The following is a 27,995-nucleotide window of genomic DNA, read 5'->3' as shown; positions in this document are numbered from 1 at the left end:
AGCATTGTGAGGTGTTCAAACATGATTCACAAGATAAGTCCAGATATTTCAAATAGAAATCCACACGGTCAAAACCATCTTGCCCTGTTGTGGGCTTTCAGAGTTCTTTGCAACAGAAACAATGGCTTTATTATTTTTCCATAGTTTAAAAAAAAGTGAAAGCTAAGAGCTGGCATTTTCTGAGGGGTGCCTTGAGTCTAACCTGACTGAGAACCACAGGCATAGAGGTTGTAAAGATGAGGTAGAGAAAAAATCCAGTTTTTCAGGGCAATATTTAACCCCCCCCCCCCAGCAGTTCCCTGCCTCCTTCACTACTGCAACAAACAAAGCAGGACTTGTATGGAAGACAACCTTTCTCCTCGATTCTTGCCTGCAACTGGTCCATCCTGTGCCTCGAAAATAAAAATCATATATGATCATGTAATTCAGACATAATGCACATGAAAAGTAAATTAAGGTTGCACAGGTAATGTTAATACTAGCACTAGTATTAATCAGTGTGTCTACATGTGCCCCCACAGTGCAGTTATTTTACTGTGCCATCATTTGGTACTTCCTTTAGGAATTAACAGCCTAAAGGATGTACTAAATGATGGCTCACAGTTATTTTTAGCTGCTACATCGCCATAGTGACATGCTATAGCTTGTTGCTATGGTGACGTAGCAATGGTGTCACGGTTTGTGCCCGCCATCACTATATCACCGTAATATGTCACTACAGCAATGTAGTGCCTCATGCAGACGTGCCCACTGTTTCCTAACTTTGAGTCCTTGCCTTTTTAATGTTATTCTTAATGTGGTATTTTGTACACAACGTCCCATCATCCTGACCTCTATCCCGGGGAAGGTCTTGGAAAAAATTATCAAAGAAGCCATCCTTAACAGATTGGCTGACAGCAACATCCTGAGGGATAGCCAGCATGGGCTTTTTGCAGGTAGGTCTTGCTTGACCAATCTCATTTCCTTTTATGACCAGGTGACCCATCACCTGGACAAGGGAGAAGAGATCTGCACATAAGATTTCATAGACATTAGGGCTGAAAGGGATCCCGGAAGATCAAGTCCAGGACCCTGCCCCAGCGGCAGGAAGTCAGCTGGGGTCATAGGATCCCAGCAAGAAAAACATCCAAATTTCTCTTGAAGGCATTCAAAGTAGGTGCTTGAACCACCTCTGATGGCAGGCTATTCCAGACCTTGGGGACTTGGACAGTAAAGAAATTCTTCCTTATGTCCAGCCTGAAATGGTCTTGTAGGAGTTTAAAACCGTTTGACCTTGTCATCCCTTGGGGCGCTCTGGTGAACAAACGTTTCCCCAGGTCCTGGTGAACACCCCTTATAAACTTATAGGTGGCCACCAGATCACCCCTGAGCCTGCGCTTTTCCAGGCTGAAGAGTCCCATAGCTCTTAACCTGTCGTTGTAAGGTCTGTTTTCCTGACCTCTGATCATGTGCATGGCTCTTCTCTGGACTCTCTCAAGCTTCTCCACATCCTTTTTGGATTGTGGAACCCAAAACTGGATGCCTTGAGGCAACTTTTAAATTCATATTTCAAAAAATAACCAGACTTAATGTTGACAGAATGATTGCTCAGGAACTGAACAGTAAAGGAAGATGCTAAAGCAGGGATGTCAAACTCATCTGTCTCTGGGGACGTGGGGCCAGTCCATGGGCTGGATGAATGGTGTGGGGCCAGCACCGTGGGTTGAATCGGGCCCCCTCTCTTCTCTTTCTCTCTCCTCCTCCACATGCTGGATTGAGTACTTGGGGTGCCTGCTTTGGCTTGTCGAGGATGTGAGCTACACATGGTACCTGCTCTGACGGGACTGTTTCATGCTCTGTGGACACAGGTGCTGCTTTCAGTCTGGGACCCAGAGTAAGCATCATGTGTGGCAAGTCCCAGACTAGCTGGGGAGGTCCAAGACGCACCACCTGGGGGTCACCTACAGACCTAAGGCCAGTGCAGGGGACCAGATGACAGGGCCCATAGGACATGTTTTTGACACCCCTGAGCTAAAGTATAAGTAGATCTAGTGACTAGGAGTTGAAAGTAGATTAATAGAAACTAGAAAGTAGTTGTAAATTCTTAACATTGGAGGTCATTAACAAGTGGAACAATTTAGGAGGGATTGTGGTGGATTCTTCATCAGTGGAGCTGTTTTAAATCAAGATTGTATGGTTCTCCCCTTCACCCCCGCCCCTTCCCGATATGTTGCAGTCCAGTCACTGCTATTTAACTCAAAGCAGGAATTTAATATAGAGAAGCCCTATAACATATGTTATGCAGGGGGTCAGATTAGATGATTAGTGATCCCTTCAGGCATTTAAAAATCTGTGAATCTCTGACTTAGTTTCTTGACTCTTCATTTAGTTTCTAAAACTTTTGGTTCATTTCAGAGGCATGACCATCCTTTCCAGAAAGACCCTTCCTGGACCTTTATGGCTTCAGAATACCATAGGAGGGCTGTTTGTTTGTTTTTTTAGGTTTCTACCATCAACAAAACGTTTGATAGTAGGACATTTAAAATGGGACTAAAATCATTTAAACATGTCAGAATTGTGTCCCCACTGATTTAGATTGTTTTGTCAAAAGCATATTTAGGCCAGCAGCTCACATGTTTTGTGCTTTTCCCCTAGCAGATTTAAAATAACTAAGGTCATGTTCATTCAGTAACAAAGTTTACAAACAAAATTATGAAGAAATTTATACTGAGACCCAGGATTCTTCGGGCTAATCATATAGTCACTAGAGCAGTTCATAAGCACAAGAGTTTTCACATGTACATTTTCTTGCAGGATTGGTTCCTATAATGGTCCTTTTAGACCCCTCTGGTCTAAAACACAAGGGCATTTGTGTCTTTCAGTGTAGACTTCTGGATTTTAATGCAAACTGAAGAGTTGTCATTGTACTCGCCATAAAACTAATATGCACAAAAGGCAGCTTAAGTCAAGCAGTTCTCAATGGGTAATTCCTATGAATTTCCTTTGTTTGGTTCTGTCCATGTTGCTGTTCGGTATGTTGGGGCAAATGCAATCGTGGCTGTGCACACTTAGTATTAATGATAGAGAATGGCATTTAAATAACACCAGAATTGTTTTAGATTTGAGATTCCAAAAAGTAGCTACCTTTTTTTTTTTTTTAATATTGCCACAGCACTCAGTTTCTTACTAATTGCTGTCTCAACGCTGGTATGAAATCTCATTGAGGAAAAAGTCAATATCTAGGAAAAGAAATCAGTACTGGTTAATAAGTGCATGCCTTGTGACAGTAAATGCATCACATTTATACTTGTAGCAGCCTCTTTTTTTTCTACCACTGGTAACCTGAATGATGTGACTCATTCCCAGGTGGAAATTTTTCTTTGAAAGGAGAGTGGAGGGGATTTACTTTTATATTCCAGTGACTGAATAAGTGAATCTTTACATTTGGTGATTATTGTTATAATCTGGTGACCCCAAAGGGAAATAATACTGTTGATTGCCCATTGATGACTTCAGAAATAGAGCAGGATAAAAATACTTTGCATGTGGTTAAATGCCCGCCTCATGAAACAGGCATGGTACAAGTTCTTCTAAAAATGTAAGGCAAGGTTCTTGGAGTAGACGTGGTATCTTTTATTCAGCCAACTGAGTAAAATAGTAAAAGATATCACATTTACCCCAAGAACCTTGCCTGCCTATATCCTTAGACCAACATGGCTAGAACCAAAAATCCTCTAAGAATGTAAGATTTTTAAAAAAAAAATAAAGGTGTTATTTATACTTTTAAAACATAGCATGTTTAAGAATCAGAAAACAAGGGCATTTTTCCATCCCTCTTTCTCCATATCTTTCTCCTTCCACTCCCCTTAATTTTTCAAAGGTCCTTAACATTCTGAAAAATAGATGCCTCTGTGAAACCAAGTTTGGAGGACAGGATATATATTATTTACCATATTTCTGTTGTTAAGTTTAATTATTGAAATCCTGCTGCAGTGTAGTGGTGAAGTTGATGTAATCCAAATTGAACGTGGAGAAGAGAAGTGTGTGTGTGTGTGTGTGTGTGTGTGTGTGTGTGTGTTTAAAAGCTCAGTTCCAAGAAAGTCGAGTGAGTTTGAAGGGCGCCACAGCAACTCCTGGATCTGTCAAGAGCGCACCTATTTTTAACATGATGTATCGAGTGTCAGCATTGCCAGCTTTAATCCTTATCTGTGTGCGCGCGCGAGAGGCCTCCTTTACAGTCTGCAAAATGGAATGCCGTTCCCTGCCTTGTTTACAGTGCAGCAGTACATTCTTGAGTAATTATAGTAAAGGCCTTGGTGGCGCTATATGAGGTAAAGTTTGCTTTGAAAGTGGTGAATGAGAAAGAATGCTTGCTGGGAGGGAGCTGAGCGAGAGAAAGAAACATGCGGCTCCGGAGGGAAATACTCTATGCTTTACAGTTGCTTGTGTGGATAGAAACCAGATGGTAAGCTGGAACACCCGCTCCGATAGCTGAGGAGCCAAACATATGGTTAATGGTTAGGAGAAATAGCTTTCAGAGCCAGGGCTTTGCTGACTGCTTCACATTACAGATTGTTACAGTGTGTCATTACATTGCCAAGCTAAGTGCTTAATACCCACTGCGGGCGCTGGGCATACATTTACACAAATGACTTTTAGCTCTTTGCTGGCACAGACCAAGAGGTTGACATCATATGTAGCTTTAAAATGTCCTCTTCCCCCACCCCTTTCTGAATTGGAAATGTTGCAGCTCTTCACATTTTTACAAGCTAAAAATGGACATCATCTTTCCTAGTTGTTCTCTCTTTTTCTTGTGTGTGCACGCGCTCTTTTCTCTGCATGTATATAATCTTTCACTAATTTATTTTCAGCAGCATTTCTTTAATGGCCAGCTTCACCTGGACTCCAGCATTGCACTTACATGCCCAGCATTTGAAGTTTCTGCTTTGGGAGCTTTGGGCAACACCAGGCCCATGTTATCTAAGGAACTGCTGAGCTCATTCATCTGCTTTTCACAGCCCGCTTCCTTTTATTTTTAGCCAAATCTGTCAAGCCTGACAGGCGGGTAATTTGAGCCAGAGAAAGGGCAAAGCTCCAGGTCCTTTCCACAAAGCAATTCTTCTCCTCCCTCCTGGGAAGGCTCCAAACTTGGCCTGCTCCAGGCAGATGGATTTGTTGAGTCATGTGAGATCATTTACACAAAAACACAGTGAGGCAGTGAAAAAAAAAGGGGGGAGAGAGGAATAAGGAGGAGGAGAAGAGGGTGGGGGAGTATGCTGCTGTTGATTCTGTTGGTGAGTTGTAGGAAATCTGCTGTGAGGCAGCTAGACAGAGGAATGCAGCAGATTCATTCTTGTATAAGGTAATGTCTAGTTTACAGTGCAGGGTGGAGCCAGTGAAGAGAAAATAGATTACTCGTTCCACAACAAAAAATCTTCAAATAAAAAACATGCATACACAACAAAGGATGCACTCTTGACAGTGCTTGCTTACAGTAGCCGTAAACTACAAACTGGAAGGTTGATAGAAAATGAGTTTGCTCTGTGATGCAATAGGAGTTTGCTTTGTCTTGATGCCAGCATGACTGGGGCGGCGGGGGACGAGGGGCATGGAAATTTGGAATGCTATTCATGGTTAATTCCAGAGATGAGTGATTGCGAGAGAGTGTGTGTATTTTGGGAGGGGGAGTGTGTATGGGGGGGGGAGGCTGGGGAGAGGGGTAGAATGCAGAATTTGAAGCAGATGCAATACACAATTGAATTATTATAACAGAGCAGAGGGTTTTTTTGTGCAGGTTTTTTCTGCTCTTGTTTCATTTGTGAATTGGTTACACTATGCTCTTCATTACTTCAGAAAATGGACTGCACTTATTCACTTAAATCAGATGTTACTTATACTGTCTTGAGCAGCTGAAACTCTATCCAGAGCTGCAACCCTTTGTTTTGATGAGTACTTAAACATTAAATTGAATAATTTACAGAATAGCCATAAGCATAGGCTTCGTATTTAAAAGATTTTCAATATTTATTGGGGGGGAGGGGGGCGGTTAAAGTGTAACTTTTCTGTTCCATATTTTAAAAAATTATTGCTGCAAAAAGGTTTTTAGAGGAAAGAATGAAAATTAGATTAGGATCCAAGTCTGGGATTTAGAATCATTTGATTGCATATGCAATAAGCAAGTTCCGTGCAGAGCACGTAATCAAAAAGAATTAGGTTACTTAACAAAAATGAAGAGTGCTCCTAGGGTTTGTGGAGGGGGGAGGTTGTATGTGTTTTCTTCTTTTTTTTTCCCTTTAAATCTTGACTTAGTAGCTATTTCTGTCCCATTCCCATGCAGGCTTCTCTTGTCTACATGCTGTCTAGTTGTAATGAATGAGATGCTTTGCTTCTAGAACAAATATTTGTTCTGGACTTTTCTTATCTGTGTTCCTCTTCTTTCTGGGTGTAGCTGAGCTCAGCCTCCTTTTTCACCCCCCACTCCCCTTTAGTCCTTCGTTTATTCTATTTTTGAAGTAATGCAGAATTTCATGGGGCCCAGATTATAATCAGTGTAGAGCAGGGATATCAAACTCCTCCATCCCTATGGGCTGGATTAGAGGTGTTGGGCTGGTTTGTGTGCTGGATTGGACCCATGGACCAGCCCTGCATGCCAGAGCCAGTGCACTCCTTAGACTGGGTACATATCCTACATACTCCAGGCCCATGCACTACATGCAGACCCTGGCGCTGTGCACCCAATCTAGACAGGCCCCTGATCCAACACACAGGGCCCCAATCCAACATGCAGGTGCCATATGCCCCCTGGAGTGGCACAGCATGCTATGTGGAGTGCATGCACTTGGTCCAGTGCCACATCCAACGCATACCAGACTGGCTCTACATGCTGCATACAGTGTGTGAAGCCAGTGCGGGTGTATGCTTCATGTGGCATTCAGGGCTGGTCTGAGACCTACAGGCAGCACCGTAGGCCAGATGATAAGGCTCTGCAGGCCAGATCCAGCTCACAGGCAGTATCTTTAACCCCCCTGGTGTAGAGTATTTGGTGAGAATAGTCCATCTGAATTTTCTCCTGGGTTCTCTTCTCTCTGGCACTGCAAAGTTTTTTTTTTTGTTTGTTTGTTTTTTCACTTGGGAAGACCTCTTATCCTTTCTCTCCTGTAAAACAGAAGAAATACTTCACTCCTGAGAGAGATGTCAGGCTTGTGCAATTTTTATTCTTCATTATATTATGTTAATTGTTGTGGTTGTACCTGAGAAGCTGTTAGGATTCTAATGCATTAAGCAGTGCACAGCACCAAGAAAAAAAGAGTTCCTGCCCCTAAAGCTTCCAGTTGGCCAGTTACTATTTAAGGTGAAAGACAGCAGGTGAAAAGAAAACAAAGATAGAAGAACAATGTAAATGGTGAGAGAGAGTCTGTGTGAAACCTGAAGTGTAATGGTAGCCACCGCACAATAGCTTTCAATAATTAATAACTACAAATGGCTTTGTAAGTTCCTGCATAAGGGTAGTATTGTTATTTGTTTGCATAATTACTGAAGTTGCTTTTCTTTTCTTACATTTTAGTTAAAAAAAAGAATAATTATACTAAATTTCTCATTGTTGTGAACAAAGTTAAATGAGGTTACAGAGGATTGCAATTATGGTTAAGTTCCCACTTTATAAATCTAGTCTCCCATCTGTTTTTTGGGGATTTTCAGCTCAGTTTTCAAAGGCACAGAATGTAGGTAGGTGCCAAAATTCAAGAAGATTTTGGCACTTTGTTCCCCTTTTAAGCTCTTTTGAATATCTGATTGTAACTCCTCTTAGTATTGTTAGTTATCTGTTTAAATCCACTGTCTGTTAACAAGAGACTAATCTCAGTGTGTTTTCAGTCCTCTACTTTTTAGAATTTCTTTTTGAGCAAAAAAACGCCCACTCTGTTCTTTCTGTTGTGGAAATGCAGAGCATGAATAGTATCATTTGCCTCTACTTTGGATAGCCAGCCAGACTAGACATGTTTCAGTAACTGTTCCTTTATCTACTGTTGGGAGCAGGATACTGGTAATTTCTCTGTCACTGGCTTCTTCCATACTTGTATTCGCAGTGGCTCTGCCTTCTTTGGGAAACGAGGATTCTGGAAGAAAAAATAGAGTGCTTCCACATTTTGTGGCATGTCTCACGCTTTACTTCAGTCTACGCCGCATACACAAGGTAAAGGGCATCTTTTTAAATATTTTTTTTTCATTGCTTCCATAAGCAACTTTTCTCTTCTGGGTGTTGGACTGGTAAGACTTTAAAATGCATTTTCTTTTGACAGCTTCATTCTTACCTGAAGAATTCCATGAAGGAGTGGCTGCTTTGTATTTCACTGTGCTACCAATGCAGTAAGCAGCATTTACTTCTTACCGGTGACATCAACAGGCAGGTGGCTGCCAATCACAGCACAACACTTTCTTTTTTTGTGTGTGCTTGTCACTTCTACACAGGAATTATAAATTGTTTTCTTCCTTCTGTTGCTGGTGATACTCAAGTTTACTTGATTTTTCTCTCAGAAGCAGCTGAGTAGAGAGGGCCTTCAAGCCAAGCACCTACGGTTAGAGCTCTATAGGCATACGTAAAGCATATCATCACACCAGATCAGGGGTCTGTAATGCATATAACTGGCAAGCAAGTGCTCCACCAGGATAGGAGATGGACCAAAGGGTTAAAAACACTTTATGCTCAGGTGCGACTCACAGGATCAACGGGACTCTCAGAATTTAGATTTGATCCCTGACCTGTCCATATCTCTTCACAAAGCAGTGTAGTACTTGGAGAATTTTCTCAAGCTCATACTTCCTATGTGGAGTGAAGCCATTGTACTCCTTTTTACTGAGGCTTTAAAAGAGGGGAGTTTTTGCTTCTCTGTGTCAGGTTGATTAACCTTCAGTTTTTCTCTAAAATCTGGCAGACTTTATGGGCCATAGTTGCAAATATCTGAAGATAACCCAAGAATATTAGTTCTCTTTATAAGTGAAGCAACAGTTTACTTTGAACTCAAAGTGCCAAAATCTCTCCAGCTGAAAACTTGAATGAACTTTATAAATTCCCCATGGAGCAGACAGATCTAAGGCTTGGCCAGTGATTTTCCAGGTGACCTTGGCAGGTGACCCCCCTCATATTACAAGAGTTCATTTATATGATTCACAAGCATGTGTGCTTTTATTTATTTATTTTTAAATGTCCCTGGACCAAAAAATTACCCTTACACCCGGCTCTGTGTGTCAGCCTATGGCAGTTTCCTGAAGTTTTATGTATAGATCTGCAGGATAGCGTATATTGAAGATGCATTCTAATGAGAGACTTTAATTGAAATTCCCTAGAAGTTTTCTCAATGCACTAAACAGAGGCAAATTCCTCATGCCCGAAGGTCTGCATTTTGTCACTGTATCAGGCTAGAAGAACTCTTCTAAAACTACAGTAAAATGCATTCTGATACTTTGCTTCTCTGGTTGCAGCCAAATCTCCTTAACTATGATTTCCCCCCTCCCTTTCCTCCTCTTACGTTGAGCCTTCTGGACAGACTTACCTTCTAACAGCTTGAAGCTGTTTGGAATCCATTCTGAAAAAAATCTCTGAACGGAATAGTTCTCTTATCTCGGAGCAAGCTAAACTCTTATGAAGAGCTTGTCATCTAGGGATCAGCAAGCTTGAATTTCTGTCAGAAAGTTCTTTCTATAGACCAAACAAGCTTAAATTTCTTTCCATCCATCCCATAACACAGCAAAGGCAAAAGCTTTTTCAGAGATTAAACTTTGTTTATTGGCAGTCGTGCACCAGCCCAAATAGGCAATGTGACACGTATAGGAAAGGTTTGCTGAATTCCTATGTAGCATGTGGCAAGGGTACCTTTCAAGGTTTGCTTGTGAATCTTCTTAAATTATGACGGAAGACAGATTTCCATATAAGCTGTAATAGATATACAGATACTCTGTTCCAATGGTTCTCAACCTTTGTAGACTCAAGGCACCTCTTGGAAAATGCCAGCTCTCTTAGGTTTTACTATTTTTTCAGTAATCATACAGCAATTCTTCTGTTGCCAAGAGCTCAGACCACGGCAGGTCAGGCTGTTTTCCTGTTTGAATTGATTTCTATTTGAAATCTCTGGATTTATCAGGTGAATCACATGTACATGTTTGCATACCTAACAGTGCTAATATTGCATGGCATCCCATGCCACCCCCGGGGTGCCTCATCACCTTGGTTGAGAATAACTGCTATCACCATTCAGTTTTAAATAAATAGGTTTGTCTGTGTGTTCATAAATGTCCCCAGATGTTCATAAATCTTCTCTTCCAACCCTCATTTTAAGATTGGGAGACCCCTATATTTTGCAGAAGATTCACAGAGTTTAACGGTTTTTTAAATCACTCAGTAGGTCTGTAGATAAGAACTAAAAAGAAAAGCTAGATCTCCTCACGGGTACAACTGTTTCCTTCTTGCTGAATCATCTTGATTAGCTAAATAACCTTCCTTTTTAAGTGACGCTTAATGCACTGTAGACTATTTCTACTGTGCGTTAGTGTCATGGCAAAAACTGTGCTAATGCACAGTAGTATTGATCTACTGTGCATTAAGCATCGCAAAAAGACCGTGCACCTTTGCTACTACGCATTGGTGCTGGCTACTCTACATTTATGTAGCATCTCATCTTAAAGGTACTAAACTTAATGCACAGTAGCAAAGGCACATTAATGCATGCGTAGATGTGTTACTCAAATGGTGGTACAAAAGACATTTTTGGATTAGTTTCTAATGTCTGGTGTTCTGTAGCTGCATTTTCAGCATCATGGACTTCTGCTAGTTTTGAACAACTTCCAGTTGCCTTTTCTACAGCAAATCTTTAATCTGCTTGTTTTAGGGCTAATAACGATTCCCCCTGCTACCCTTTTTTTTTTAGCTGGTGCATGTGAGAACGGGCATGGGGGCGACAGAGAGCAAGAGATTATTTCTTACTATTTTTAAATTGATCTAGTATACTGATGCAAAGATGAAAAGTCAGGATTATTACTTTAAATTGTAAAATCTTTCTTTTGCATATCTTCCATATCAGCTTTTCCATTTGAGGCATGAAAGGCCCATGCTAAAGAATTCTCCCAGTAGAAGATCTCTTTCTCATTAATATAATGAGAAATTGGGTTCAAACTGCACTTACACTAGTGCTCAGTTCTTTATTTAAGGGCTCTTGGTTACTGTGGTCCCATCATAAATAATGAATTTGATATCTCATTTGCTCATGCAAATGTTGTCTTTTTTTCTTCTAAATATTCCTTTTCATCATGAATGGCTGCTCTCATGAGACTCCAGGTTGTTGCTGGTTGATAGGTGAAAGGGAATGCCATGTATGGGAAGATAAGCTGCTTTTCTATGCTGCTTTTATTTATTTTTTTAATTAAATGCTGAAATAGTTCAGCAATTTCACTTTGTAGTTTTCTGTTTGAATGTGAGGTTCAGATTGGTCACAAGCTAGAGATGGCCAAGCCATTACTTTTTGGAAGAAGGACATAATTACCATGAACAACAAAAATGATTAGGGACCTGGGAGGCAAGGCTTATGAAGAAAGTCTAATACTGCTAGGGTTATTTTATTCTGGGGAAGAAAAGACTGAAGGGGGGATTTGATAACAGTCTTCAAATACCTGAAGGACAATTACAGAGAAGATGGAGATGGGCTTTTCTCTGTGACCATATGAGTAGGATTAGGAACTTCGAGATTCAGTGAGGGAAATTTAGTTTGCAGATCAGGAGGAACACTTTATGCCAGTGAGGGTGATGAAGCATTGGAACAGACTAATGAAATGTGAAATCTCTATCCTTGAAAGTTTCCAAGGGCAGGGGGCTGATGTAGATGATCTTGTGAAGTCCCTTCCAACTCAGCCTTCTTATGATCTTAAGCTCCTATACACCATCTCTTTGTCTATGGGCTGGTTTGAGCTATGCCTTTTTTTGTGCTGCCATTAATTCATACTTGCATTGTGCTGGACTAGTTCATGTTGTTGCTGTCCTTTACCATCTTTGTCTGAACATCTGAATAGACATTAGAGTGCCTTCAAGCAGTTAAGTTCTTCCAGTTGTCACCACTGACTGCATGAGGTACTTCTGGAGCAGATTTAGTCTTATTTGCATTACATGACTTCAGATCTACAAATGCTCTGATTGTATCCTTGTGAAGATCTTGCTGATTTAGGACTGCACACAGGAGGTAAGTGAGGCATATTCAGTTCTTGCTACAGTGTATTTTGAGAGTGCAAGCTTAAAAGACAGATCTATGTACTGCCTAACATGATCTACTACAGCTACCACATCTTTGGTTGCCTGATGCCAGTTGCACTTTTTTTTGGTTGTAGAAGGGGGGCTATTTCTAGAACTGATTAGTAATCAACAGCTTCTAATTCATTGGTGTAGTTAGTAAGTTAATGGTGGAAAGGGCAGAAACATTGTATTTTGCTCAGAACTGTAAAATAGGTGTGGCCCTGGTTACATAGTTCAAAAAGGAAGCAGGAAGCAGGGCAGGTGTTCACCTTATAGGTTAACTAAATAAATACCTAGTTCAAGTGCAGCTCTAGTTTCTTCCCCCAGCTCCCAAACTGACTTGCCTTAGACCTAGCTTGGAACGGTCTTCCTACTACTAGTCACTGCCATCATATTTGAGTAGGTCTTGAAATTAACTACCAATCAGCAGGATAGGTACTTGGGTGTGATGATGATCAGTGTACCATGCATAATTAAAACAAATCTGGTGCAATGGAAGTGACGGCAGGCCAGTGAGTAAAAATTTACTTTTTCTTTTTTTTTTATATTTACCCATAATATTGGCCCATAACTTGTAGTTGGTTAATTTAGCCTTGATTGGAAAACAGCCATGTTAAGGACTACAGTAGAGCGAGGTTCCTAGGTTCCAGCACTGCTACTTTTAGCAGAGTTGGAGTATAATGTCTTTCAGTAAATGTGGGGACAGGGTGAATTTGTTTTAGCACTTCAGAACATAAGTTGTCAGACAAAGTGGCAGCATGGCAGAGGTAGAAGATACGTTGTCTGTATTGTAATGAAAAGCTAGGAGGTTGAATAATAAGGTTCTTGTTTAACATATTGTGTACTTCTCTTATTCTGTATGTGATGTTCCTTGGGATTATATATAAATGCTTGATTAAATTTCTGATTATAGTAGAATAATAAGCTTAATAAATAATAAAAGATTAAATATGTCATTTTAAAATGAATACTGTCCTTCCTAACCAAGAGACTTGTTACATGATTTTTCCTTGGCAACTGGCTGTGATAGAAACAAACAATTGGATTTCTAGATTTCATTTCTTTGAGCTATGCTATTCATACTCACTTGAAATATCTCCTTTTTTAATGAGTCGCCTTCCATTGCAAATAAAGACACATTTTGCTCTGATTACACATGTAACTACAGCAAAATCATTGGGATTGTGTTTGTGTAACTGAGAGTGTTGTTTGGCCCATGGTTTGTAATTTGAGAAAAGAAGTTTGTTGGTTTTTTGGTTTGGTTTTTTTTTGTACACTGATTTACAGGGTGTTTGTGTTAGGTCAAAAATGGAAACCCTTTTGCTGTGGTTTTTACTAGGGTTCTCTCCCCAGAACATCTGGTGAAATCATGGTTGATCCTCCTCTTATGAATTTTTGGGGTCCTGGAATGCAAGAAAGATGATGGAAAATAGCATATTGTCATGTCCAGTGAGAAGCTAGAACTAGATGGTACCAATGATGATGACAATGAATTTTCTAAGTCTAGTAGTTATCAGCAAACAAAAAAATTGAGCTTTATCATATTCCTGCTTACTTCTTTTGTTGTATAAGCATTTAGTCTTTTCTATTTCTGTGTCTATTTAGCTCCGTATCTATCATACTGTATTCTGTTTGCTAAATGTCATAGTGATGACGTCTTACAAATTGGTGTTAATTGAATTTTAAATAGATGTTGAGGTTATAAAACTGCTGGTGGCTTGATTTCAAATCAAGCTGTCTGTTCATCTGTTTAGGTACTTGCATGGAGATCTTCACTGTCATATCTCAGAGCCTTAGGAGTGTCAATGAATGTAACCTCTGTGTAAGATTAGAAAATCTCCTTGTACTGAAGAGGAACTGAGGCCTAGAAATTATTAATTGATAATGGTCATGTAAGAAGTCTGACAGATCCAAACTCAGATATCCTGAGTCCCAGCCCTTAACCAGTAGTAACTTAATCAGTAGTTTCTGGTTTTTTAGTAAATTTATTTCCAGTCAAAATAGAGCTCCTGTTGCCACTGCAGAAAGCAGTTACATATTTTCACAAAATTAAAAGGTTAATATTAAACTTAAATTTGTTGTGTTGGAGCATAACATGGGTCAATAAAAAAAGCAGAAAGATTAATAGTAACTCCAGCTTGCTGCAGTTTGGAGGAAATTAGGAGAAGGGTGAATAACAAAAGCAAAAAGCTGCTCCTTTTAGTATTCCACAAGTAATACAGTTTCCTTCTCCAAGAGGTGTCACTGAGCAAGACAAACTCAATCACGTATGTAGGTTCCATAATTGACTCTGTAGTCAAACATTCATTAAAGTTGTTGGGGTATTTGTGCAGGTATCGGGGTTTTTTCTGCATAATGTCATTGCAGTAATAGGGCCTTACTGGTAAAACTGAGGTTAGTTATACAGGTCAGTGCCTCCCAGACACAAATATACTGAAACAAATGATACAGCTGCAAATGGTTAATTACAGTTGAAACTAGCCAATGCAATAAAACACTACATTACATTAAGGAAAATTAGGAAGAGGCGCTCAGTGTTTTAGGGCAGTGGCAACCTCTAATACTAGTGATTTAAAATTTAAGATGGTTTAAAATAGTAATTTTGCTTTGTTTTTTAAGTATACCACTGTGGGTGGTTCATGACCCAATAGTCGGGAAATGTTCTGCCACTCTGGAAATAGACTAGCATCACTTTAAAGTAGATACCTGGATTGGTGATTAGGAAAAGAATATTAAACAATTGTAATTTAAATACTGGTGCTGCTTCATTGTAGTTATTTCCCAAAAGACGCACTGGTAATTCTGCTAAATAGAGAGTTTAATAGACTTTAATAATGTGTACTTGAGAGACCATATACACAAAGGAATTATGTATAAAACATTCATTATGGTAAATTGCTACCTTTTTATTTAACTAGAAATCTGTTGAGACAAAACCATTGCACTGCACATGGCAATGTGTTGCTTGGTGTTAATAAACCAAATTAATTATTGCCACTTTTTATTTAATTTCACCTCTTTTGATGGAAGTTACAACCATGTCACATTTTAGCATGAAGCTTAGCTACTAGTAATGTTGAGAAACTGTAAATTAGCTCTTTTTATTTGCTTGAAAACGTCAACTAGAGAAGACCTGCTGCTCCATGGAGTTTTCCAAATTAAAAGCAACACATCTCTTCCCCCACCCACCTTGGTATACCCAGCAGATAGCTCAAACAGAAGTACCATGTAAGAAAACTGAACTAACCGAGTTCAAAAGAAATCATAGTAAACACCTCTTTATGCAGGTTTTGCATTGGATTTCAATTTAATTTCACTGTGCTGCTGCTGATGGCTTTGCTGCAGCAAAAGAACGAAATAAGAAGCAGATGCTTTTGGTAGACTAGTAGGGCATTTATCTCTTTTAATGAGATAACATCATTAGTGCTGACAAAGTGCTGCAAATCAATACGTGTAATGGACTGCTGCTATCTTTCAATAGTACACAGATTGTGGTACTTCTGAACATTAGAATCTGCTGAATCACAGGTTCAGGCTTTATCTGTTTTTTCCAGTCCTTGGCTTTAATCTCGGAGAATAGGAACACACCTCAAAGATATATGTGGGTGAGGCAGAAATACATTGATTCTATAGACATGGAAATACAGAGATTGCTTAGAAGCAGCACAGCTCTGCTGTGGTACAAAAACCTTATTCTAATTAGAAGTGGGAGGTTGCTGATGTCTATTTTAGCCTGACTCCCTCCTAAAATGGCTGCATTTTTTTTTTCTGCCCTCTGCCTGCTTCCTTTAGAGCACTGGTGTAATGTCAGCAACACAAATCATGTTAGACTGTGACACTGATGACCCTGACATTCAGCAACAAAGAACTGTGGAAGAAAGGAGCGAAAGGCTGGTATGCAGGATGAAGAAAAGCAGCAGGAGAAGGAAAAATCTGTGGGTCAAAGCATTTTTAAACAAAATCTCTAGGTTCACATCTGCAGATGTTTCAGATGCATGCAGAATGACCAAGAAGAAAATGAGGTGAATTTGGGTAGAGATGTTAAATAGGATAGATTTATGTTTCCTTTATTCCTCCATTTTTCAAATGGTAAATGGTACAATTTGGGCAGTGATGGAATAAGGATATACTTAAGGTGGTTTTTTTTTTCCCTAAAAGCTTAACAAAAATGTCAGTTAAAACCTATTAAGAAACCTGCCATCTCCCCCCCCCCACTCCGAATCATGAAATAGCTTACCAGCAAAGTGTAACCTAATCTAAACTGCTAGTGGTATGATGTATATCCTTTATTTGTCAGACAGCCTGAAGTAGCATTTCAGCATCAGTATTGATTCCAAGAAAAAAGAAAAAAAATAAAACTGTCTGTATGTTAGAAAGAAAAGGAAAAAAACAAAACAACTTTGTCTGAATAGGTCAAGTAAAACCAATTGTGGTTCCTCTTTCTTTTTTTATCCACAGGCCCCTCTTACCCTGGGCTTCCCAACACCTGTTTGTGGTGAAAGGATATAAACAGTGTTGCAAGATTCCTCAGTGTTAACTCTTGCCTGACAGTTTAAGCTAATTGGTACAAGGTCATCCAGTTTTTCCTCTGGCCAACATCCCCTGCAATCTCCACATTTGGTATCTTCTTTGGTGAGTGACCTCCCAGTTTTGCCATGTCATGACCTGGAAGCTCAGTGTGTATCATATTTCACATGTGTTTTGAATTCAAGATGCTCTGCTCTAATTTGAGCTGTTACCTCAGTGTGAATCAACCAAACACTTCAACAAACGTGGATACAACTGCAGGCTCAGCTGTTTTATTTAGCTGCTCTTACCAAGCCCAGTGCTGAGGAATTTCAACCATTCCTGAAACGCTCTTCTGTTACTCTAAGGTTAGGATTACCCTTTTCTCCTCACTCTGAAAGAGTGTGGGGGCAGAGAATGGAACTGTTTAAAAAAGATCATTATTATATATTCTGAGTACAGGTGATCTGTTATTTAAAATTGTCTTAGCTTTTGATGTTTTGATACTTTCATGGAAGTGTGGGAACAAAATGAAGTACCTAAAGTTAGCCATTAGCATTGCTCACAGTGTATGCAACTTACTAACATAGGGGGTCAGCAATGTTTTTGAGCAGAGTGCCAAAAATGCCCACAATCTCGATTTGTAAGATGTTGGCGTGCCAGAGGTGGACAGCAGGGGAGCCATGAGGGGCCTGATCCTTGTTGTGGCAGCGCAGCCCCAGCCCCTTCCCTGCCATCTGCCCCAAGGCATGCGAGCCAAGCAAAATGCCTTCGTGTGTTATGCTGTGATACGTATTCTGCAGGTTGCCTACCCTTGTACTAGCAGGTTCCAGTGCTGATATTGCCAGCACGTGGTACTGTTCTTGGGACTGTTAGCGATGTCTGACTGCCTGGAAAGTGTTCACAGTAGTGAACTAATGTTAACTTATTTTGATGGGACTTTTAGTATGTGATCATCACAGTAGTGGTCCTCTCCTTGCTCGCCTTCTTTTCATGGGTGGCCTCCCTAGCCCTATGCAGCAAAGGGAAATTGATCTTTTGGAACGCAAAACCATGTCTTCCCCATTTATCCCACAAATATTTTACCAATTTGGAAGGCATGCATTAAGGAGATGAGAAATAATAGGACAAAAGATCATAACCCTTCTGCTGTGCATACGTCCCATCACTTTCCCCTTGCATGTTAATTTTCAAGTCTTTTTTGTTTTTCTTTTTTAATCTTATTAGTAATTTTTTTCTAAAATTGAACCTTGGGTTTCTAATAAGCAGGTGTACATATAATTTCTCCATTTTTCTTCAGCTGAAACATCAAAGTTAAGTCATAATGTTTCTGTAATCACTGAAGCTACATTTATGCAGTTAATCTGATAATCTGATTCCCCTATGTAACACTGCTTCCCTAGAGTGGGTTTATTGGTTGCTTTATCTAAGGCAGTAAGTCATGAGGCCTTTTTGTAGTTGTTGTTTAGGAGCGTAGTTTTTGCTAAAAGTATAATAACCTTTAAATTTTCTGGACTTCAGTGACTGTCACGCATACAGGCAAACAGTGTATTTGTGCTGTCTAAGAAAAGATAGTGGCCATGTACCACTATATTAACAGCTTCTGCCTGCCTGCAACTGCTGTCTTTGCCAACCTCTTGGTTCTGCCCTACTCTGTCTTAAATTGTCCTTTGGCTTGTTGGCTTGTGCAAGGGAGCAGTATCATACATCTCTAATGCATCTTAAACATACAGAGAAGGCAGCTTCTGCTGTAATGACCCCAGAAGGCTGGGGGAGGCAGTGCAGGTACCACCAGTCAGTATGATTCCATCTTTTATCAGGTTCAAACACAAAATTTTAAAAAGAGGACATGAGAATGAAAAGGGTGAATGTCAGGGTGAATTGAGAAATATTTAATTCAAGAACTTATTGGCTTCTGTAGTGTACTGAGACATTCTCAACAAATGTATTGAAAGGCACACTAATGCTCTTAAGCACCACCAGAGAAGCTCCCATCTCATGTTTTAGTACTTTTAAGTGAGAAGAGGCAAGGATTTAGGATGTGTAACTACAGCAGTAACTGCATGGGGGGAGTATGTGTATGAGCAACCAGTTTGTTTTTCTTACAGTAGCCTTGCACTTTGGGGACACTGCATCCTATTCTTCAGTTAAGCTATGATCTTGCTTCTGTGTCTTTCGGTTTGAGGATAATATCTACCTTGAGATTAGAAACCTCAAATATATTTATTGTGATTTGAATTCCTCCCATCAAAAATTATTTGTCTTTGAAATTTCTTTCACATTAAATACCTTTGTTTCCCTAGCTGATGTATTTATAATGGCTCCCAGGTCTACCTTTCTCACGAACTTGGTGAGGTACTTCCCAGTGATTTAAAGTACTTGGTTTCACCTTGTGAAAACAGTCCATAATTCCAGACAGGCATAGGAAGCTTACAGACAGGCATACATTTACAGAAGAGTAATTACATGTTCTTTTTGATATCTAAGGACAGTGAATATTATGGCAGTTTTCTACTATGTTGCACATGAGTTTTGAACATTGTGGATTGCATTTATCCTTTTTAGTGCAAGGCACTACTCTCTACTTCCTCCAGGAAACTGAGGTGTACACTTAATTGCTTTGTGAATGATGTGAAGTCTTGGAAGGCAATCTAGCCATTGCTCATTACGTAGCTGAACCTATTAAACCTGGACAGCAAGCAGAACTGAGTCAGCCGTTCTTGATTGCACGCAGCTAATGGAGCTCTGGGAGTATGCTGTGATTGTAGAGTGGAATTGGCAGTGGACTCCCATCAGCCTCCTCTGTTTGAACTTGCTGTATACTCCATTTAGACTTCTGGCACTAGGACAGATGATTTCATGGCACAGAGGAAGGATTTGTGAGTAAAGAAGAAAATGTTGTCTTCCTAGCTGTCTTAGCTGTGATGTAAAGTTAGAAATAAAACAAAATTTTAATGATAGAGGTAACTTTGACATTTAAACATAAAAAGAGCAAAGAGACTATCTTAATAGCCACAGCTCACTGTGGTTACTGAGTAGGTTTTGTATAGGTGATTCCAGTACATATTGTTAAAACTAAGGAAAATGTCAATATAATGCTACTCTACATCTTCATAATGTTATTCATTTTAAGGAAACCAGCAGCACTGTATAGGTTGTATATAAGGGGATCACTTCACCTGCAACTGAAACATTACCAGCTGTGGGGAGGAAGCGAGCAACATTCTTAAAGGACTTTAGTAAGAAAACAAACAAAAAAATCATTTAATACGAGCTGTAGGGAAATTCTGATAGTTTGAGTGAAATTGTCAAGGGTTGTCCAGGAAAATTTATGTTAACTGTTATCTTTTATAAGAAGTGTCATAAGACCTTATTGATAACAACTTAGAGCCTTGATTGTGTCTCATCCAAAAGACAGTACAGTACCTTCACCAGTCTAGGATAGCTATGGATTCATGCTAGTACATTGGTTAAGAGGAATAAATAATGCCTTTTAAATCATCAGTGATACATATTGGAACTCAGATGTCCGTTCAGTTACATTTAGGCCCTTTTTCCCTACTTTGCGATTTTTCCTAGCACTGTGATATGGCTGCAGGCCCATAAATATTAGCAGTCAAATGTTTTTGTTGCTGAAAGGGGGAAATTTGTGTTACAGACCCTGTTGCCTCAGGAAGGAAATTACTAAAGTGCTATAAAGCCCTTGTTTTATTTATTTGTTTAATCAGTTAAGTCATTTGTTTTTATCTGTTCTCTTGATTGTTTCACTGATGTGTAGAGAGACCCATTCATTTCTGCTCTGGATTCTCACATTTGTGTTTGCTGCTGGCAGATTCTATCAACACCTACTATCCTGGGATAGTCAACGTTTTGAAAAGACAAAGCTGTAGAGTGATAGAACGCTGGCTTGCTATTGAAATGGTCTCAGACACCAAAGATGCCATTTGAAAATTACCGGATATGTTGTAGGGGTCTGGCAATATATTACCTTTTTGTGTAGTGTTTTTTACTATGAGCAATCCCAGAAGCCTTCATAAACCTATGGGACACGTGCACACTCACTCACTCTCTCGCTCGCTCACCTTATGAGGATATTAGACAGATATTCCAACCAGTATGAACACCGTGCCAAAAATAAGGGGGAAACAGGCAGCTGTTGGTTTTTAATATGACTATACCTCTTTGAGGCAGAAGCAGTCTTTTACATACACTGCAATAAAGGGGACAATTCATTTGCAAGATAGTTAAGAGGACAAAATGGGGCATAATACTAATGCCATAGATGTAAATTAATCCATTTTAGCCTATAGTTGAATCTGTTATAACCCCACTGATCTAAGTGTAACATGAGAGAAAAAATAATAGGACCTAGCTTGGGATGTTTTTTTATCTTTCTCTTGAAAAAGGTCATAGAACCCCATTATTTAACCTAGGGCTTTCATACACTTATAACATCACTAGGTGATATCAGCATGATCTCTGAATAATGTTTAGCTGTTGCAGAAGCAGCACTTGGAAAACAGAAGCATTTCACTCTCTTGGAGTCCTGCAGAACAGGTCATTATGGTTTGTATTAATTTCCTATGATGAAGCAATCTATTCAGAAGCAAACGCCAAATTCCTGAAGGTTTTTTAGTTTTGCATCTAGATGATTTTCCCTGCTGTGATGCACGTTTTAAAGTAGGTCAGATTTTTGAAGCCTTAAAGGCTTTGGGCATTTTGAAAGACACAAGGCCTTGACCTAACCCTTCTAATCTGAGGTAGAAGTCTAACGTTTTTGAAGAGGAGTAGAGTTAAATTGGTGTTGAATATCTCAGAATCATACAAAATGCAAAAATGCAAAATATAAAGCTCATCAGATGTTACCAAACTGAAACACGGAAGCAAAACAGTTGCAACTTGGATGGGTAAAAAAGCATCACCATGGGTTTTTTAAAATACTTTTATTAAAGTATCTGGATGCTTTCTAAAGCCTTCTTTAATGTTATACTGAAGCTGAAGATATCCCAACCATCAGTACTTGGATGCAACTGTAGTTACTAATAAATGAAAGGTTTCAGAATTCTACCATAAACCTATCTTCAGCTACCTAACACATACGAAAACCTGGCTGCAAGACTGTAGTATGGAAACAATTTCCTGCCTTCCCTAAATCTAGTCAAATGGTGTGGTTTAGACCAGACTGGTCCTGCCTTGAACAGGGATTGAAACTAGATGACCTCCAGTGTCTCTTCCAGCCCTATTTGTAACTAGATACCTGCAACAATTTTAAGAAAGACTTAAGAGCACATTAGGTGGTATGATTCATAGATGCATAGAGTCATAGATGAGTTTGTATTTTTGTGTGACATAGGAGTTGTCAAAACTACCAAGAACCTTGATGTGGCAAGTCCATGATGAAAGTATATGGTCTCCTGGATCCTAGCTCATGTAGCAAGATGTTGAAGCACACAGGATTTTTGCAGTTTGGGTGTTGCTCAAACTGATTTCATGGAGTGAGCAAGGAACTCTCATTTTTTTTAAATTGGAGATATTATATTTAGAAAACAGTTCATGAAATATTCCCTTGGTGAGCCAGGCTGATGGTGCAGCTGGTAACATTGTTTCTCCCTTACCTTGAAAGTAACCTTCCAGAATGTTTAAGAAAATAGGTGTTAGGATGGAATTTAGAGCTGTACTAGCTAAATCATATTTAAATTGCATCCCATTAGCTGTGCATCAGACAAGATTGTAACTAGCACACTTGTGATTCCAGTATGAACGTGGGTGTCACATAAGCCTCTGGGGAAATGAGCATTGGCATTGTGTATGCTCACCTGCTGTCACCCACCCCTTAGCAAAACAGCAAAATAAAATAATATAGGAGCAGATCTTTGCCTGTATGCATCTGCCAACTGTTTTTTTATTCTGTCTACTTAGTTGGTATGAACCCTCTCATTAGGAATTCCCCCCCCCCCAAATCTTTCTTGTAACAAATCTTAACAGGTTTACAGCATATTAAAACCCAAATAGACTAAGAAATTTTATGAGAAAAATGTATAATTTGGGATCTTAAGACTATTCAGAATCTATCCAGAGCTTTCCACTTTCATCAAGTAATCAGTAGGGATGTCTGCCTTAATGGAAGCTTTCATTCTTCTTGGCTCAAATGCAGATGCTGAAATAGAGGGCAGTAGAATTATAAAAGCAGTCAAATAAACTGAGGGGTAGGGAGGAACCTTGAAAACCTACCTGACTTTCCAAATAGCTCAGGCCATTGCTTTCAAGAATGGAACAGAATTTGAGCAAGCTTTGTTGATGAGGCTGATGAGAGAGAACTTAGAATGTGCTTCCATGTTTTTGCTTCTGTTCTCCTGTGCCCTCTCATTGCAGGGAAATTAAACCCATAAATGAATGTGATCTCTAATTTATGCAGTGTCTCAGCAGCAAGTCTGCTTATCTGCAATTTTGCTATCAGGAATTACAGACAAAGGAAATATTGAAACATTTTGTGCCAAACAGGGTTAATTGTCTTGGTGCATATGTGAGTATGTATACAATCATGCATGCATTTGATTCCTACTCATTGTTAACACTTCAGAACAAGTGAGGATATTGCAGATCCAAATTCATGATAAAACAAGTGATGTAGTAGTAAGTCTGTGATTACTCTGCAACCCTTAGGCTATCTGGCACATCTTAAGTCATTGCTTTTTCCCCTTAAATTTCCTAGTCTATTTCAGTTCCAGTGTGCTGCAACTTTGTTAGCTCCTGGATTTACTGAACTGTCTTCTCAAGTTAAAAGGAAGCATGCTAGCTTGGCTTTTTCGCTATAAAACCAAACACTGGCAATCCTTTTCTGGACACTGATTGTAGAGTTAACACAGACAGGCATCAGCAATGTCAGCCACGATCCCCCTTTTCACAGTGGAAAACTCCTTTATAAAGTGATCACCGTCCAGAAAATCTACACTTGTACCTTAAATTCTTGACCTCTAGTGCTGATCCAAGAGTCCCATTTCAGATCTAAGACTAATAAGGGTATGTATTTTTGCTGCTTGTTGCTAAACAAAGGTCTAGCTCAGGTCTGTCCAACTTAGCAGCCAGGGTTGCAACCCCCCTCACTTCCCTTGGTACAAGCTCCCCCTGCACTGCATGGACAGACAGCTTTCCCCACTGTTACACGATACAGGTGGGCTGGTACAGGATGTGAAAGTCAGAGAAATGATATGGAACCTGGATGCCCCCAGCTGCAGCAGCCAGAGTGATGAGGGGAGTGGCAGCTAGGGGGAGTTTGGGGGCTACACATTAACCCCTCATGGGCTGCTAGTTGGATAGTTCTTGTCTGGGCAGATTACATATAATCCAGATTTCTGATCTATTTTTCAGACCTTTTCATGTTCATTGCTATTTTATAGGCACCAAATTTTAGCTAAGCATTACCACACCCATTTACCCCCTCTCCTTACCCTTTTACTAATGGGAATTTGCTATGGTATGTACATGAGAAAAGAAATTGATAATTTCAAGGCAATTTATACACTAATTTGAATGGCATACTTAAAACTTTTGCAAACTTCTACTTATTATGATATCCAAAGCTTCAGTAGATATTGAGAAGAAGGGGTCCTTAGCTTTGTTGTACCTTAATAGCTTTGTAATGGCTTAAACTGTTGATTTTTATTTTTTTTAAACAAGGCCTTTAAGCCAGAAGGACAGCAGTAAATGATCTATTAGCAAATCACCAGAAGTGAACTATGTGAATACTGCCAGTTTTTTAAGACCTGCTGAAAAGCAGCTCTTCTGTTTTTTCACCCCCATATTCTCTCTTGATTTGACCCCAATGAAAAACTGACCTTGAATTTTAAAAAAATGAATAGCATGGGTTTTTTCATACTACTTTTTAACCACAGGAAGATTTTTTTTGACCCCCAAATTCTTTCTCTCCTCCTCACACATTCCCTGTGGGAACATGTGGAGTTATTGACAAGTTTTGTCAGTGTGGGCACTACCTCAGCTTCACCTCTTCGGTCCTCATTCCATCTCTTCTCGTCTTGATTATTGGGGAAATGAAACATAGAGCATGTGCAGGTTTGACTTCTGGCCTGTCTCCTTTATCTCCAATTATGACTCATTAACCCAGTGGAAAGGGCATGGGGCCTACTTCTGTACATGTCACAAAGGCACTTGCAGTAGTAATCAGGCCTGACCCATTTGTATGCCTGTTTTCGCAAGAGATTTTTTTCTAGCACGTCCATAATCTCCTAGGGGTCTTAAACCCATGAAATTATTCAGACCATCTTAATTGAAATCAGAGGTTTTGGGTTTTTTTTAACTTTAGTTCAAAATTCCTTATATTAGCTATTTTTGCTTCTTACTCTCAAAAAAATCAAAATTTGAGGTATTGATATCTTCTGTATCCCAAATTATCAGGGTTTAAAGCCATTCTTTTAACAGTGATGAGCTGCTATTATTTTCCATTCATTTCTTGATAGCAGTATTTTTTTTTTAGACATACTGTCGTCTGATTCTTGCAGTATTTGTAAATGTGTTTCTGGAATGGTTTCCAGGGTTTTTGTGCTCTTCTGTTTTTTTAAATCGAGCTTAACCAAGTCTATTTCTAACATCCTCGTTCTCTTAAACTCTGCCTTTTAGAAGCTTTAGTATTTTAATATTACGCTGTAGGCATCCAGAAAGTTGAGATAAATGTCACTGTTAAATTGTCAGAGAACAATCTTGTAGAACAAGGTCAGGTTTAGAGGAGACTCCTACCTTGCGTGACATAGAGCCATTCAGCTGGGAAGGACCTCAAGGATCATTGTGCATAGATGCAATATCCTCTGTTCCAAACTATCAAAGATGGATATCTGCCAGGTACTCCTTGGAACTTCCAAGGAAGGAAATTCCTCATAGTTTGAAATGTTTAGGGGAAACGTATGCTAGAAGGGGCCGCTCTCCTTTTTGTTCACCTCCTGATGCGAACCAAAAAGTAGTGTAGGAGAATAGGAAATGTGTTTCATGTCAGGAGATTCTGAGTTTCTTTCCCAGTTTTTTTCCACTGACTGGTTATTTCTCTACACTTTGTAATTTATGGATCCTCATATCATCACTCTCAGTAGTATGATAGATATGGTCATTCATAGGTTCACAGATTCATAGGTTCATAGATGTAGGGTTGGAAGGGACCTGAGCAGATCATCAAGTCCAACCCCCTGCACTGGGCAGGAATGAATACTGGGCTTATATGACCCCTGGTAAGTTTAAGCTCATATGACCCCAGCTAGGTAATTATCAAGCGTCCTTTTAAAGATCCCTAAGGTAGGAGCCAGCACCACTTCCCTTTGGAAGCTGGTTTCAGATCCTGGCTGAAGTGTGGCGCCCAGAACTGGATGCAGTACTCCAACTGTGGTCTGACCAATGGTGAGATGGAAGTGGAGAAAGTGAGGCACAGAAATTGTCTTGCTTAAGATTTGTGTGCTGGGTTTGTGGCCAGTCTAGGATAAAACCCAATTCTTTGGTGTAAAATAGGGTGAGATGGGCATCTGTCTGATACTTAGTGCCTGGACACGCACCATCATTACACCATTTACATCACTGTAATCAGTCCCTTACACTTGAGTAACAGTTCACAAACAATCTTATGCTGACATCATTATTTCAGATTAGGTAAAAGGTCACCCTTGCAAAAATTGGGGATAAAGCTACAGTGGTGCAAGTTGCACTGGTCTAACATCATCTCAGAGTAGCTATTTACTCGAGGCAAACAGGCTGTATTACCTTTCTTATCTGGTGGTGAGGTGCTGCACGAGCACCTGCTGTATGCAGCTATTCTAAAAAGTGTGTTACTGTGTGTAACACATGCACACCACTTGATGTTCTGTGTGGTAAAGTATGTGCCTTTGGCTGTTGTATATTATGGGGGAGGTCTCAGGGAGGGGGCTGGAAAAGGACCACTTCCCTCCCCCCTCATTTATATCCAGACCACGGTCTTCAGACTCCTTTAAAAAGAACCTGTAAAGCCAATTTTAGTGACTCTGGACAGGTGTGGGGATGCTGACTACCTTTGAATCGATTGGTCTGCATTAGCTGTTACGTGATTGGGAACCTGTAATGATGTCAGAAAATTATTTAAGTTTCAGCGTTTTTGGTTGTAGCTGTGTTGGTTTAAGGACATAGGCAGGCAAGGTTCTTTGGGTAGATGTGATATCTTGTATTAGACCAACTGAGTAATTGGAAAAAAGTTCTTAGCAAGCTTTTGGGTGCAGTCGCCCTTCTACAGACATAGGAAGTCTCTGCTGTTCTGAGACTCCAAGGAGAACAGCAGAGACTTCCTATGCTGAAGAAGGGTGACTGTGCCCGCAAGCTTGCTACAAACTTTTTTCCGGCTACTCAGTCTAATAAGAGATCACATCTACTCAAAGAACCTTGCCTGCCATTTAAGTTTCAGGCCACCTGGGCTGGGGTGTCTCTCTTCTCCTGTGGCTGCTGAGAACTGCACCACTGAATTGGGAGCCAGAAAACCTGCTCCCCATGAGGCATTCCCCCCCTTATTAGAAAGGCAACCAAAAGCTATGCGACAGGAAAGCCTCAGGTGCAGAGAGAGAAAGTCTTGTCTTAGAGCTTGAGTCCTCTGTTCTCTCCTTCTTCTTTCCCCTTTTGTTTTCTGGGTTTTGAGTGAGATGATACCATTGAGAGGGGTGGGGGGAGGCAGGTATCAAATCCATGCAGCAGACAAGCCAGGATTGGCATGTTTTAGTTGTGGTCACAACTTCTATTGGTGGTTCCAGCCTAGATGTGTGGCTGAACCCCAGCTGCATGTCTTGCTGGCAGTTTTGTCCACATGGACCTCAAGTGAGATGGTAGTGTAACATGAGTGTATTAATCCCTAGTGCAGACTGACCAGGAATAGGGTCCTGGCAGTTCCTGGCCTGCTGTGCTGGGGATTGTCATGTCTCAGCATTGTGGTATAGCTGAGACTGGATGTCCAGGCTGCAGCCATAAGCCTGGGCCCTTTTTGCTGTTCCACAGCTATTGCATTTCAGCCCAGCTGTGTGTGGCTGATCTCACCAGGGTTTATGATTGGTGGTAGATTTGGGGCAGGGTGAAGCCCTGGCTCTTCTTGTTGTTTATCCAGGGCTCTGTGCAGTATAGCCCTGGCCGGCTTTTTGCCTCCCGGTCCAGGCCCAGTGAAATAGGCCTGGTGCTCTTTTGTTGTATGTTCAGGCACTGTTGCAGGTCAAGCCTGAGTCCCCCTTTTATT

At 40.1% G+C, this 27,995-nt stretch overlaps 1 protein-coding gene across 9 annotated transcripts in view; it reads left to right on the top strand.

Moving 5' to 3' along the window:
• The window catches only part of BACH2 (BTB domain and CNC homolog 2), a 274,189-nt gene that overhangs the window by 47,221 nt on the left and 198,973 nt on the right, over positions 1 to 27,995 (top strand). For 3 of the 9 annotated variants that reach the window (XM_059732070.1, XM_059732065.1, XM_019496905.2), the window contains exon 2: positions 16,709 to 16,882. The exons of 3 other annotated variants lie outside the window; for them this stretch is intronic. The gene's annotated coding sequence lies outside the window, so the exon portion shown is untranslated. Of the gene's footprint in view, positions 1 to 8,063; positions 8,171 to 16,031; positions 16,273 to 16,708; positions 16,883 to 27,995 lie in introns of those variants that run through there. 3 more of the 9 variants (XM_059732057.1, XM_059732058.1, XM_014600604.3) reach the window with 3 other exon arrangements.

Source organism: Alligator mississippiensis, chromosome 1 (genome assembly GCF_030867095.1).
Source record: "Alligator mississippiensis isolate rAllMis1 chromosome 1, rAllMis1, whole genome shotgun sequence".
Classification (NCBI taxonomy): domain Eukaryota; kingdom Metazoa; phylum Chordata; order Crocodylia; family Alligatoridae; genus Alligator; species Alligator mississippiensis.
Note: the sequence above shows the minus strand (reverse complement) of the source record. Positions and strands in the feature narration are given on the sequence as shown.